We start from the raw sequence: 14,443 nt of genomic DNA on the forward strand, positions 1-14,443 counted from the left end.
ACTGTCGTTTGTTTATTCATTTATATGTTGATGGACTTTTGGCTTGTTTCCAGTTTTAGGCTATTACCAAATAAAGTGTAAATCTTTGTATGGATAGTTTCATTTTTATTGGATCAACTAGGAGGTGTATATTTAACTGTTAAAGGAACTGCCAATTTTTTTCCAAAGTGGTTGTACCATTTCACATCCCGCCAGCAGTGCATGAGAGTCCTAGTTCCTCCAAATCCTAGCCAACACCTGGCGGTCATTTTAATCTGAGCCATTGAAATAGGAGTGTAGTGGTATATCACCGTGGTTTTAATCTGCATTTCCCTAGTGACTAACAATGTTGATAATCTTTTCATGTGCTTATTTATCATTCATGTATCTTCTCTGGTGAAGTGTCTGTTTTGCCTATTAAAATATTTTTTAAAGTTATTGAGTTTTGGGGGCTCTGTATTCAGAATGTAAGTCCTTTATTAGACTTATGCTTTGCAAATATACCTTTCCAGGCTGTAAATTGCCTTTTTATTCTTTTGTGAATGAAACAATGTTAGTCCAAAAACAAAGGTTTTTAATTTGAGGAAATACAATTTACCAGTTTGTTCTTAATGGACGACCATGACTTTGCTGTCATAGCAAAGAAGTTTTTGCCTAACTCAAGGCCACAAAGGTTTTGTCCTGTTTCCTTCTATAAGTTTTATAGTCTTAGATTTTACATTTCATTCTACAATCCGTTTGAGTAAATTTTTATATATGGTGAAAGGTGTGGATTGAAGTTCATTTTTTGTATATGAATATCTAATTGTTCCAGCATCAGTTGTTGAAAAGACTACCCTTTCCCCCATTGAATTACTTATGCACCTTTGTAGAAAATCAGTTATTTACATACATGTGGGTCTATTTCTATATTCTCTATTTTTCCCATTGATTTATTTGTCTGTGTTTTGTACTAATCACACCTGTCTTGATTACAGTAGCTTTATAATAAGTCTTAAAATTAGTGAGTTTTGGTCTTCCAACTATTTTCTTCCTTCCAAAAAAAGTTGTTTTGGCTATTCTAGGTCCCTTGCATTTCCATATTAATTTTAGAATCAGTTTGTCAATTTCCAAAATAAAAATGCTGGGATTTTGATGTCTTAGTGACAATAACGACACTTCTTCCAAGGGTAAGGGACTCAATCCAGTTACCATTTCATGACAAAGGAAGGTATGCAAACATATACACAAACAAAATCAGCAGAACATGGTCATACCAATTTTGCTATCATTACCAGGAAACAATGAAACAAAATTAATTTCCCATCTTAATACTCTAGCTTTATTTCAGCTGTCTGCAGACATGTATGCATTAGCTTCCATTTGGACACTCTTTTTTTTTAAAAAAATGAGGTGAATGGACATAATTTAAAAGTAACCATTTTAATGTGAAAAATTCAGTGGCATTTTGTACATTCATAATGTTGTGCAACAACCACCCTTACTAATTTTAAAACATTTTCCTCACCCTAAAAGGAAAACCTGTACCCATTAAGCAATTGCTCCCTATTTCTCCCACTTCTGGCACCACCAATTTTATGTTCTGTATCCTGGATTTACCTATTCTGGCCACTTCACATAAATATAATTATACAATACATAACCTTTTGTGTCTGGCTTTTTTTACTTAGCATAATATTTTCAAGACTCATCCACATTGTATCAGGCATCAGTACTTTGACTAAATAATATTCCATTGTATGTATATACCACAAGTGGTTTATCCATTCATATATTGATGAACATTTGGGCTGTTTCCACTTTTTGGCTATTGTTAACAGTGCTGTTATAAATGTACATGTGCATGTATTTGTTTGAGTACTTGTTTTCATTTCTAGAAGTAGAATTGATGAATCATATGGTAATTCTACATTTAACTCTTTGAGAAACTGCCCAAGTCACTGTCAGAATGGCTGAACCATTTTACATGCTCACCAGCAATGCACAAGGCTTCCATTTTCTCCACATCCATGCTAAAATTCATGATTTTCTTTTCTTTTTTTGAATTATAGCCATTCTGGTGAGTGTGAAGCAGTAACTCATTGTGGTTTTGATTTCTCTTGTGACTTATGCTGTTGACCATCTTCTCATGTGCCTATTGCCCATTTGTGTATCTACTTTGTCTTGTCAATCCTTTGTCCATTTTAAAATTGGATTGTTTGTATTTTGGTTATCAAAATGTAAAAGTTTTTATACAGTCTAAATACTAGACCCTTACCAGATATATAATTTGAAGGTATTTCTCCCATTCTGTAGGCTATGTTTTCACTTTCTTATTAATTTCCTTTGACCCAAAAAAGTTTTAAATTTTGATATAGTTTAATTAATTTATTTATTTTATTTTTGTTGCTTTGGCTTTCAGCATTTTACCAAAGAATCTATTCCCAAATCAAAGTCATGGAAATTTACCCCTATATTTTTCTCTATCTATTTAGACTTTTGATCTATTTTTGAGTGAATTTTTGCCTATGGTGTGAGGTAGGGATCCAACTTTATTTTTTTGTAGGTGGTTGTCCAGTTGTTTCATCATTATTTGTTGAAGAGACTATTATTTACCCACTTATTAGTCATGGCACTCTTGTCAAAAATCAATTGGCCATAGATATACGGATTACTTTGGACTCTCTATTTTATTCCATTGGTCTATATGTCTATCCTCATATTAGTGTCACTGTTCTGATTTCTGTTGTTTTGCAATAACTTTAGACATTAGGAAGTGTGAGTCTTCCAACTTTGTTCTCTTTTTCTAAGATTGTTTTCACTATTTAGGACACTTTACAATTCCATACATATTTAAAGGTAAGCTTTTTCATTTCTCTAGTAAAGACCATTTAAATTTTGATATCAATTTTTTGTGTTGGATATATAAATTTATGAAGTTTAAAAATATCTATTTAAAAAATAACAAGTTTCTAATTCATGAACATGGGGTGCTTTCCATTTCTTTTTATTATTACTATTATACTTTAAGTCCTAGGGTACATGTGCACAATGTGCACGTCTGTTACATGTGTATACATGTGTTATGTTGCTGTGCTGCACCCATTAACTCATGAATTACATTAGGTATTCCTGCTAATGCTATCCCTCCCCCATACCCAACCCCATGACAGGCCTTGGTGTGTGATGTTCCCCACACTGTGTCCAAGTGTTCTCATTGTTCAATTTCCACCTATGAGTGAGAACATGCGGTGTTTGGTTTTCTGTCCTTGTGATAGTTTGCTCAGAATGATGGTTTCCAGCTTCATCCATGTCCCTACAAAGGACATCAACTCATCCTTTTTTATGACTGCTTAGTATTCCATGGTGTACATGTGCCACATTTTCTTAAACCAGTCTATCATTGATAGACATGTGGGTTGGTTCCAAGTCTTTGCTATTGTGAATAGTGCTGCAATAAACATACATGTGCATGTGTATTTATAGTAGCATGATTTATAATCCTTTGGGTATATATCCAGTAATGGAATCTCTGGGTCAAATGGTATCTCTAGTTCTAGATCCCTGAGGAATCGACACTCTGTTTTCCACAATGGTTGAACTAGTTTACACTCCCACCAACAGTGTAAAAGTGTTCCTATTTCTCCACATCCTCTCCAGCACCTGTTGTTTCCTGACTTTTTAATGATTGCCATTCTAACTGGTGTGAGATGGTATCTCATTGTGGTTTTGATTTGTGTTTCTCTGATGACCAGTGATGATGAGCATTTTTTCATGTGTCTGTTGGCTGCATAAATGTCTTCTTTTGAGAAGTGTCTGTTCATATCCTTTGCCCACTTTTTGATGGGGTTGTTTGATTTTTTCTTGTAAATTTGTTTAAGTTCTTTGTAGATTCTGGATAAACTGAAACTGGATCCCTTCCTTACACAAAAATTAATTCAAGATGGATTAAAGACTTAAATGTTAGACCTAAAACCATAAAATCCCTAGAAGAAAACCTAGGCAATACCATTCAGGACATAGGCATGGGCAAGGACCTCATGACTAAAACACCAAAAGCAATGGCAACAAAAGCCAAAATAGACAAATGTGATCTAATTTAACTAAAGAGCTTCTGCACAGCAAAAAAAACTACCATCAGAGTGAACAGGCAACCTACAGAATGGGAGAAAATTTTTGCAATCCATTTCTTTAGATCTCTAATTTCTAGTTTTGGGGAGAGTTTTTTAAATGTTTGGTAAAATTCATCTGTAAAGGCATCTGATCCTTGGCTTTTCATTGTTGGAAGTTTTTGTGGTTGTTATTTGTTTATTTTAAATTACTGATTCAATCTCTTTACTTATCAATCTGTTCAGATTTTTTGTTTTTTTTTTGAATCAGTTTTGGTAATTTGTGTTTCTAAGAATTTGTCCATTTCAGATTTGTTATCTAATTTGTTGATGTATAACTGTTCTCAGTATTATCTTACAGTTTATTTCTGTTAGATTAGTGGCAATGTCCCCCCTTTCACTTCTGATTTTATTTATTTGTTCTTCTTTTCTTTTTTGCCAGTCTAGCCAAAGTTTTGTCAATGTTGTCGATATTTTTAAAAAATCAACTTTGGTTTCATTAATTCTTTCTATTGTTTTCCTATTCCCTATTTCATTTGCTGCAACTCTACTCTGATTATTTCCTTCTTTCTAGTATCTTTCAGTTTAATTTTCTCTTCTTGTTCTAGTTTCTTAAGGTGTAAGTTTAGGTACTGATTTAGATCTTTCTTCTTTTTTAATGTGGGCATTTACTGCAATAAATTTCCCTCTTAAATACTGTGTGGGATATATTCTATTAGTTTTGTTATATTTTGTTTCATTTCATCTTCAAGTATTTTCATGGCCCTTGTTATTTCTTCTTTGACTCACTTGTTGTTTAAGAGTGTATTGTTTAGTATTCACATGTTTGCAAATTTTCCAGTTTTCCTTCTGCTGTTGATTTTAACTTCATTCCATTATGGTCAAAAAAGATATTTCGTAGGCCAGGTGTGGTGGCTCATGCCTGTAATCCTAGCACTTTGGGAGGCTGAGGCAGGTGGATCACGATGTCGGGGTTTTGAGACCAACCTGTCCAACATGGTGAAACCCCGTCTCTATTAAAGATACAAAAAAAAAAAATTAGTCTGGTGGGGTGGCTTGAACCTGTAATCTCAGCTACTCAGGAGGCTGAGGCAGGAGAATCGCTTGAACCTGGAAGGCAGAGGTTGCCGTGAGCCAAGATCGTGCCATTGCACTCCAGCCTGGGTGACAGGGCGAGACTTTGTCTCAAAAAAAAAAAAAGATATTTTGTAAAATGTCAACTCTTTTAAAATTATTGAGACTTGTTTTGTGACCTAACCTATAATTTGTCCTAAAGAATACCATGTACAAATATGAATAATACATATTTTGTTGTTAGAATATGTATTGGATGGAGTATTCTAGTTGTTCAAATCTTCTGTTTTCTTATTGGTTTTCTGTTTATATTTTATCCATGATTTAAAGTGGGGTATTGAAGTCTCTATTACTGCAGAACTATCTATTTCTCCTTCAATTTTGTCAGTGTTTGCTTCATATACTTGAGGTGTTCTGTGAAAGGGCTGTATATACAACATGATCTCCAAATGCAGATTGAGCCAAGAAGTCAAAAAATGAGTCAGACAAATCCAGTTGGTCAGTAAATGGTGATTTATTAGAGGACTTACAGACAGAAATGTGGTCTTGGGTGGCTGCAAGCCAGGAAAAACTCTGCAGTGCAACCCTCTAGGCCCAGGGCTTATATATCTTGGGTGGGGGGTAAGTACACATCCCTGGAAGAAAAGTGTAGGTGACTCAAAAAATACTATTGGCATCACAACCTATAATGCATCCAACATCAAGGGTTGTTTTGGAGGAAAGGTGAAACTTACAATAAATAGGTGTTTCTACATAGGGAGTAATATATCAATGAGACATCTTGGAGGAATTCCCAGACTCAAAGTCAGGAGTTACATGGCAGATTAGCATCTAAAATAGAATCACTCTTGTCCCCACATGGAGGCTCTGTTATTTTGTGCATACATATTTATAATTGTAACTTCTTGATGAATTGACTCTTTTATTGCTATATAATGTCTTTTTATCTTCTAACAATTTTTCACTTAGTGTCAAATTTGTTTGTTATTAGTATAGCCAATCTAGCTCCCTTTTTTCTGCCTTTTTTTTAAAAAAATTATTTCAATAGTTTTTGGGAAACAGGTGGTTTTTTGTTACACGGTTAAGTTCTTTACTGGTTATTTCTGAGATTTTGGTGCACCTGTTACACAAGCAGTGTACACTGTACCCAATATGTAGTCTTTTTTCCCTTACACCCGTCTGAACCCTTCCCCCCAAGTCCTTAAAGTCCATTATATCATTTTTATGCCTTTGCATCTTCATAGCTTAGCTCCCACGTATAAGTGAGAACATAAGATACTTGGTTTACCATCCATGAGTTACTTCACATAGAATAATGGTCTCCAACTCATCCAGGTTCCTGCGAATGCCATTAATTTGTTTCTTTTTATGGCTGAGTAGTATTTCATGATGTATATATACCATATTTTCTTTATCCACTCATTGGTTGTGGGCATTTAAGATGGTTCCATATTTTTGCAATTGTGAATTTTGCTGCTATAAACATGTGTGTGTAGGTGTCTTTTTCATACAACAACTTCTTTTCATTTGGGTAGATTTACAAAAACTATCTTTTTCCTGTTCTTTTACTTATATATACTTATTAATATATATTATATATACTTTTAATATATACCTATTAATATATATTAATATAATAATAATATAATGTAATATATGTATATATGTATATAATACTATACATACCTATATATATTTATTATATTATTATATATACATATATTATATGTATATAATATATGTATATATTATACATGTATATAATATATGTATATATTATGTGTATATATTAAACATGTGTATGTAATATATGTATATATATTATACATGTATATATTATTTATTATACATGAATATATCATATAGGTATATAGGATATATGCATATATCATATAGGTATATAGGATATATGCATTTATATTATATAGGTATATATATTACATAGGTATATATAATATGTGCATATATATTGTATAGGCATATGTAATATGTGCATATATATTATATAGGTATATATATTATATAGGCATATATAATACGTTTATATATTATATAGGCATATATATGTGTATATATTATATAGGTATATATAATATATGTGTATATAATATATAGGTATATATAATTTATGTGTGTATATTATATATGTAATAGGAAGCAGGAATGAATGCACAGAAGACCTTAGAGTTTAAGGTATTATTTGTATAATGAGAAATATTATATATATGTATATTAATATATGTATATATAATATATACATATATAATATATACATATAATATACATATATAATATATGTTATGTATACATATATACTATATATACATATACATAGTATATATTATATATGTATATTTTATATGTATAATATAATATATGTATATAAATATGTATAATATATGTATATACATATATTATACATGCATGTATATATAGTATATATTATATGTATATATTATATGTATATATTATATATGTATATATTATATATGTATATATGTATATATTATATATGTATATTATATGTGTATATTATATATGTATATTATATATGTGTATATTATATGTGTATATTATATATGTATATTATATATGTGTATATTATATATGTATATTATATATGTGTATATTATATATGTATATTATATATGTGTATATTATATATGTATATTATATATGTGTATATTATATATGTATATTATATATGTGTATATTATATATGTATATTATATATGTATAATATATATGTGTATATTATATATGTATTATATATGTGTATATTATATATGTATATATTATATATGTATATATTATATGTGTATATTCTATGTATATATTAATATACATATATATGTCTCATTATACCAATAATGCCTTAAACTCTAAGGTCTTCTGTGTGTTGATTCCTGCTTCCTATTACATATATATTATATAGATACATATATAACATACATATATTATATACTATGTAATATGTGTATATATAACATATACATATATAGGTATATTGTATATATAACATATACATATATAGGTATATTGTATATATAATATATACATATATAGGTATATTGTATATATAATATATACATATATAGGTATATTGTATATATAATATATACATATATAGGTATATTGTATATATAATATATACATATATAGGTATATTGTATATATAATATATACATATATAGGTATATTGTATATATAATATATACATATATGTATATATTATATATACTATATACCTATATAGGTATATGTGTATATATAATATATACATATGTGTATATTGTATATATAATATATACATATATGTATATGTGTATATATAATATATACACATATGTACATATAGGTATGTTGTATATGTATTATATATGTATATATTACAAATTATATATACATATATTACATTTTATATATACATATGTATATATATTATATATATAATATATATATATCTTAGGCAAACTTTCATTGCTCAGTTTTGTTAAATCCTGAAAACTTTCACTTTACTCCATTTTTAAGTTTGATATTCTGGTAGAATTAAAGTAATAATTTTCTTTCTTTCATCTCCTTTTAATCTCTCTCATATTCATTTCTTTTAATGGAAAATTTTTTTATTTATTATTTTATCCTTCCAATAGACTTTGCTGAGCATCTCTCCTCAAATCTGTGTCCAGATTATTTCCTCAGTTGTCTTGAGTTGGCTGTGCTATATCATTAGTTTATGTCTTTTTATCTTCCCACGTAAATACTTTACTAATTCTGGGATCAGAATAGATATCTTTGTATGTGTTTTAGTTAGCTATTGCTGTATAATTCCAGTTCCATTTATGTTTCAATTATCTACTGTTAAGAAACTATCCAAAAATACTGTGGCTTAGTGCAGCATCTCAGTATCTGAGCATTAACAGTATCTCATGTTACTGAAATCTGAGCTAGGCTTAGTGGGCTGGCTTTGCTGCTTAACATGGCAGTGACTGAGGCTAGAACATCTGAGATAGCTTACTCACTTACTGTCACCTGCTTTCTGCAGGGTGGCTAGAACATCTGGGAGCTAGCCAAGCATTTTTCTTTCTCTGTATGGCTTCTCTTGGACTTCCTCACAGTATGGTGGTCCTAGGACAATGGCTGGTTTCCAAGGCGAAAAAAAAGTAGAAGCTGCCAGTTTTCTTTAAAGAAGCTCAAAGTGGCATAGTGTCACATTTGCCATATTCTATTTATTAAAACAAGTCACAAGAATATTCAATGAGGAAAGGAAATAGGTTCTACTTTCTGATGGGTGAAGTGTTGTGTTTGGACTGTGAAAGAAAGGAAGATAGTAGTCATCTTTGTAGACTATCTGCCACAGGGGCCTATCTATCTTTTTGTAAAAGTGTGAGTAAGGATTCTTTGCCTATGGCTTTACATGCTCTCTTAGCACCTAATATACTATAAAAGTATATAGGAATTGTTAGATAAACACCAGGGAGTCAGCTTTGAGTCATATTGTGAGATTTCACAGAGCACTCATGATTTTTTAATTACAAAATGATTTATTTAAATAACCTGTTGTAGTTTTATGTGAAACAGCACTAACGTTTTGTAGGGAAACAGTCTCCCTGTCCCACCCCTGCACCCTCCACCATTCCTCCACCCAGGTTCCTACTATATATTCCCCAAAATAGTTGCCTCCCAGAGGCATGGTCTGAGCTCTCAGCCCTCATATACACTTTTGTTGAGCTGTTCCCTCTGTCTGATCCTTTGCTTTCATTTTAGCCACCTGAACTGTCTACCTGTCTGTATTGCAGGTGTTTGACCTGGGTACCTAACACTCTTCCTCACTGCATCTTTACCACGGAGACAATTGGGCTCAAAATTGTTGGACATACAGTTTTTATTGTATCTGCTTTGGCCTCTTTCTGCTACCAGAAGGTTGTGACACTGAACTTTTTGGTTTCTAAGTGTTCTGCTTGTTGGCCTACAGATATTGTTCTGCCATAGAAAGTGATACAGTAATAAATCACAGACCCTCAGGAGGACCCAACACTCTTTGAAATTACTACATGTATAATTTTAAATTCCCATTCTCAATTGTTATTACTACTTTTCAGAGCAATTAATACAATATTTTTGTCTTTTCTGTAGCTCGTCATAGGAAAGAGATATATTATCCATTTGCTGAAGTTCTGATATGCAAGCATTATTTTCTTCCCATGTATCACTCTATTCAGTATCTGATTTGATTACTTTTGTAATATTTTAATGTCTATTTCCCTATAATTTTATATCAACTTTAGTGGCCATTTCATGACTAAGTTCAACTTTTTCATGAGCAATTGTTAAGTGCATGGTGCATATTATATGTACTTAGAAAGCACCAGGGATTGTCCCTTGCTTTGGAAGCTTGAGGTCAAATTGCGGGAGAATATGTATATTTTTATAAAGTTAGAAAACAAGGATCACAGAGAGAATGAAGATGTGTAAGTTATCTCACCTTCAATGAAGAGTCAGTCTTTATAATGGGTGGCATAGTCGAGAGGGGGTTTTCAGAGGGAAGGAGATTTGAACTCGTGTTTGAAGACGAAGTAGAAGGGACATAAAAGCTGGGAGGGAGGTGGAGATGAAGCACACAGAGAAAATCAGAAGAAGAATCGAAGAAAACATTTATTGAGTATCTATTAGAAGTCAAGTATTTTCCTAATCATTATATAGACATTACCTTAGTGGATCCTTAAAATATCCATGTGTGGTAGGTGCAATTATTATCCCACCTTTACATATGAAAAAACTGAGGCACCTAGGTTGTGAACTAGGATTTGAAACACGACCTAGCTGACTCTATATCCTTTGAATCCATCAGGATTCTTCTTGAGGAGGAAGAAAATATTCCTTTTCTATACTGATTGTACAGGACAAGTCATGGTCTTCGTATACAAAAAAAATCCAGATAATGCAGTGTTTTCACGACTATCCACTTGAATAATAATGAGATTGGCATAGTCCTAAACAACACATTGTCCTCACGTGAAAACATTTTTTATTGCCTCTTATAGAAGCTGATGCTGCTGTACTCTGTCAGCTTACGAACAGTACCAGGATAATAAACACTCAGTCCTCACAGGGGGAGAGATGTCACTTCTGTAAGCTAACATACATAGAGAAATGGACCAGAAAGGTGGATGTACATGAATGAAGTTGTGCCAAAATAGAGAAATAGTTTTTCTGTTCAGCCTGTTTATGTTTCAACCATGGAAATCAGCAAACACTACAAGTTAGGGCTTTCCCCTAGTGGCCTCCTCACCCCCAGAGAGCCAGTTGTTAAACATTTGCCAGCACATGACTAGATTGAGTAAGTGCAGGAAAAAAAACATCCATATCTATATCTATATCTATATATATAGTCTCAATCCTAAAGCTTCGTTCATGTATTTTCATTCCTGATTGGTTTCTTAAATTATGCCCAGGCATTGAGATGTCAAACTTTCCAGGGCATAATCCCCGTTCAGGCATTTCCTGATGTGCTATTGGCCCTTCACTGCCAAGGACCTGCTCTTGGACTCTATAACCAGTTGCTTTCTTCTCAGAAGTCTTCTTATTTGTTTCCTCTTGACTTTCATGGGAAACGGTAGACTCCTACTAGGGCAGCATTTGATGTTTCTCTTTCAGTGAGCTGGAGATCCTCCTGTCTTAAAAAGCCTTTTCTGGCTATTTTCTTTTCTTAATTCTTATACCAATTCTCTATTTGATGCTCGCTGGCTCTTGTGGGGGCAAATAGACTGCTCATTCTGTTTACTCTCACCTGGGGTTTCTATTTATTTATTTCCAGAAACATTCTAGAAAACATTTAACTGGCTCTGCAGAGGGTGGGGGAAGCTCTGATCTGCAGTGTTTGCCAATTTTCCTGGCATGAATACTCCCGCTGTTGCTGATTTAGAGCTGCCAAGGTGATGTAATAGAAGGTAGAATTGGGAAGAAATATACAATGGCATGCCATTATATTGTTTATCCACCATACAATACAATAGACATAAATAAGTACAAAAGCATACACAATAAAAATATTTAATAAAATATTTAGGAATTATGAAGTTTGAATATTTATTTCCCTGGTTTTGAATATGTTACTTAATCATAAGTTTACATAACATATATATATTTTTTGAGACAGAGTCTCACTCTGTTGCCCAGGCTGGAGTGCAGTGGCGCGATCTCAGCTCACCTGCAACCTCTGCCTCCCAGGTTCAAGTGATTCTCCTGCCTCAGCCTCCCAAGTAGCTGGAACTACAGGCACGTGCCACCATGCCCGGCTAATTTTTGTATTTTTAGTAGAGACAGGGTTTCGCCATGTTGGCCAGGCTTGTCTTGATCTTCTCACCTCATGTGATCCGCCTGCCTTGGCCTCCCAAAGTGGCATGCACCACCACCCCTAGCCAATGTAATTTTTAGTAAGAACTATATTTACCAGCTCGTGAAACTACTGGAAATTTAACTATCATCTTCTAGGAATGGATAGAAACTGGCCTAGCACACCACACACAGCACCACAGCCCTCTTCTGTGCCCACAACTAGTTTTGCTACATTTTCAGTCTCTTTTGCCCCAGTCCATTTTCTCAAGAATTTTTAAAAAGCAATTATTTTTGCATTAATTACAATAATCTTATTTTTAAATAAACAGTTTTTTATAAGGGGTTCAATTAGAGATGCAATTTCTCATCTTGTGGATTATGAAAATTATTCAAAAAATTTTAATTACCTGTTCAACATCACATCCGAAAGGAGAACCCAGCTCTTTGGATATAGGCTCTTTTGACTGGCCAATAGAATTCCAAAGTGAGAACACTCTATTAATGATCTATTGCTTCATAATCACCCCAAAACTTAGCAGCTCAAAATAACATTTATCGTCTCACACAGTTTCTGAGGGTCAGAAACCCAGGAATGGGTTAGCTGGGTGGTTTTGCACTCAAGCCTCTCAAGAGATTGCATTTGAGCTGCCGATCATTTCTGCAATCCCCTCAAGGCTTGACGGGGGCTTCAGAATCCACTCCTAAGTTCACACACATTTGTCCGCAGCCCTCTTTGCTTTCTTGGCTGTTAGCCAGAGGCTTCAGCATCTTGTCTACTAGGTATTTCCACAGGCCTGCTCACAAAAGGGCAGCTTGCTTCTCAGATCAAGATCTGAGAGAGACAGAGAGAGGAGCACAATCCTCTACAACATTATTTGTGTCAGAAATGACATCCCATGACTTCTGCCATATGCATTAGTCATAGAGACCAAGCCTGAAACAATGGGGAAGAGGATGGAACAAGGCTGTGAATTCTAAGAGGCAGGGATCATTGGGCACCATCTCAGAGGCTGCTACCACAAAAATGCCATGATATGACTGAGCTGGCAAGGACTGTGAAGGTCAACTACAAAAATGGGAACTCATGAAGAAACAGAATGTGTGCTATTCACCTCTTCATTCCCAGCATCTCATGACTGTCACACTGTGGCAGCAGCTGAATAAATTTAGGGTGATGACAGATTTTGTGTTCTACCTCATCATTTCACTGGGAAACCATAGGCGCACTTTGTTAAAGAGTGGCTCATCCATCTATGGTCACATGAAAGGAAGGACAATTCAGGGTTCTTCTAACCATCCCTGTCCCACAGATCTTCCAAGGAGACAATGTGGTCTCATCATGTCTTCACAATCATTAGTGTAATGATTTCCATATTTCACAGAAAACCCAAAGCAAGGCAAAAGAGCTTGGTTGAGTCACCCCAAGTGACAAAGTCAGCCTTGGGCTTCTGGTTTCAGTCAGTCATCTTTACTGAGAGGTTGGAGAACACATACTAGTTAAGACAAATAAATAGCAATTTAAACTTTGAACATGCTTTCTTCCCTTAGCTATGGGAGGGACACATCTTTGGAGAAAAATCAAAGCATGTCAGGAGGGATGTAAAAACATTTTTATTTCTAATAAACAAGTTTATAATGCTTTAAATGCTTTTGGTTTGTAACAAGTTAAAAATGAATGTGTATTTTTTTAAAATCTGTCTTCTTTGCAGTATGATTTCCTTGGTGTTAGAAGAAAAAAAACTGTGCCTTATGAAAATATAGATTAAAAATATCTAAAGATGTAGTTATTAGACATTTTTCTTCAAATGCAACAATATGTAGTTAATCAAAAGATAATTATGTTTCCTGAAAAATTACTTTTCCTATTAATTCTCTGTATTTAAAAAGACTTTGTATAGTATGGCCTAATTAAAACAATATACATAGTCTTGCTAGGTGCTTTGCCAGAGACATTTCATTGAAGTGGT

Source organism: Pongo abelii, chromosome 21 (genome assembly GCF_028885655.2).
Source record: "Pongo abelii isolate AG06213 chromosome 21, NHGRI_mPonAbe1-v2.0_pri, whole genome shotgun sequence".
NCBI classification, from domain to species: Eukaryota; Metazoa; Chordata; class Mammalia; order Primates; family Hominidae; genus Pongo; species Pongo abelii.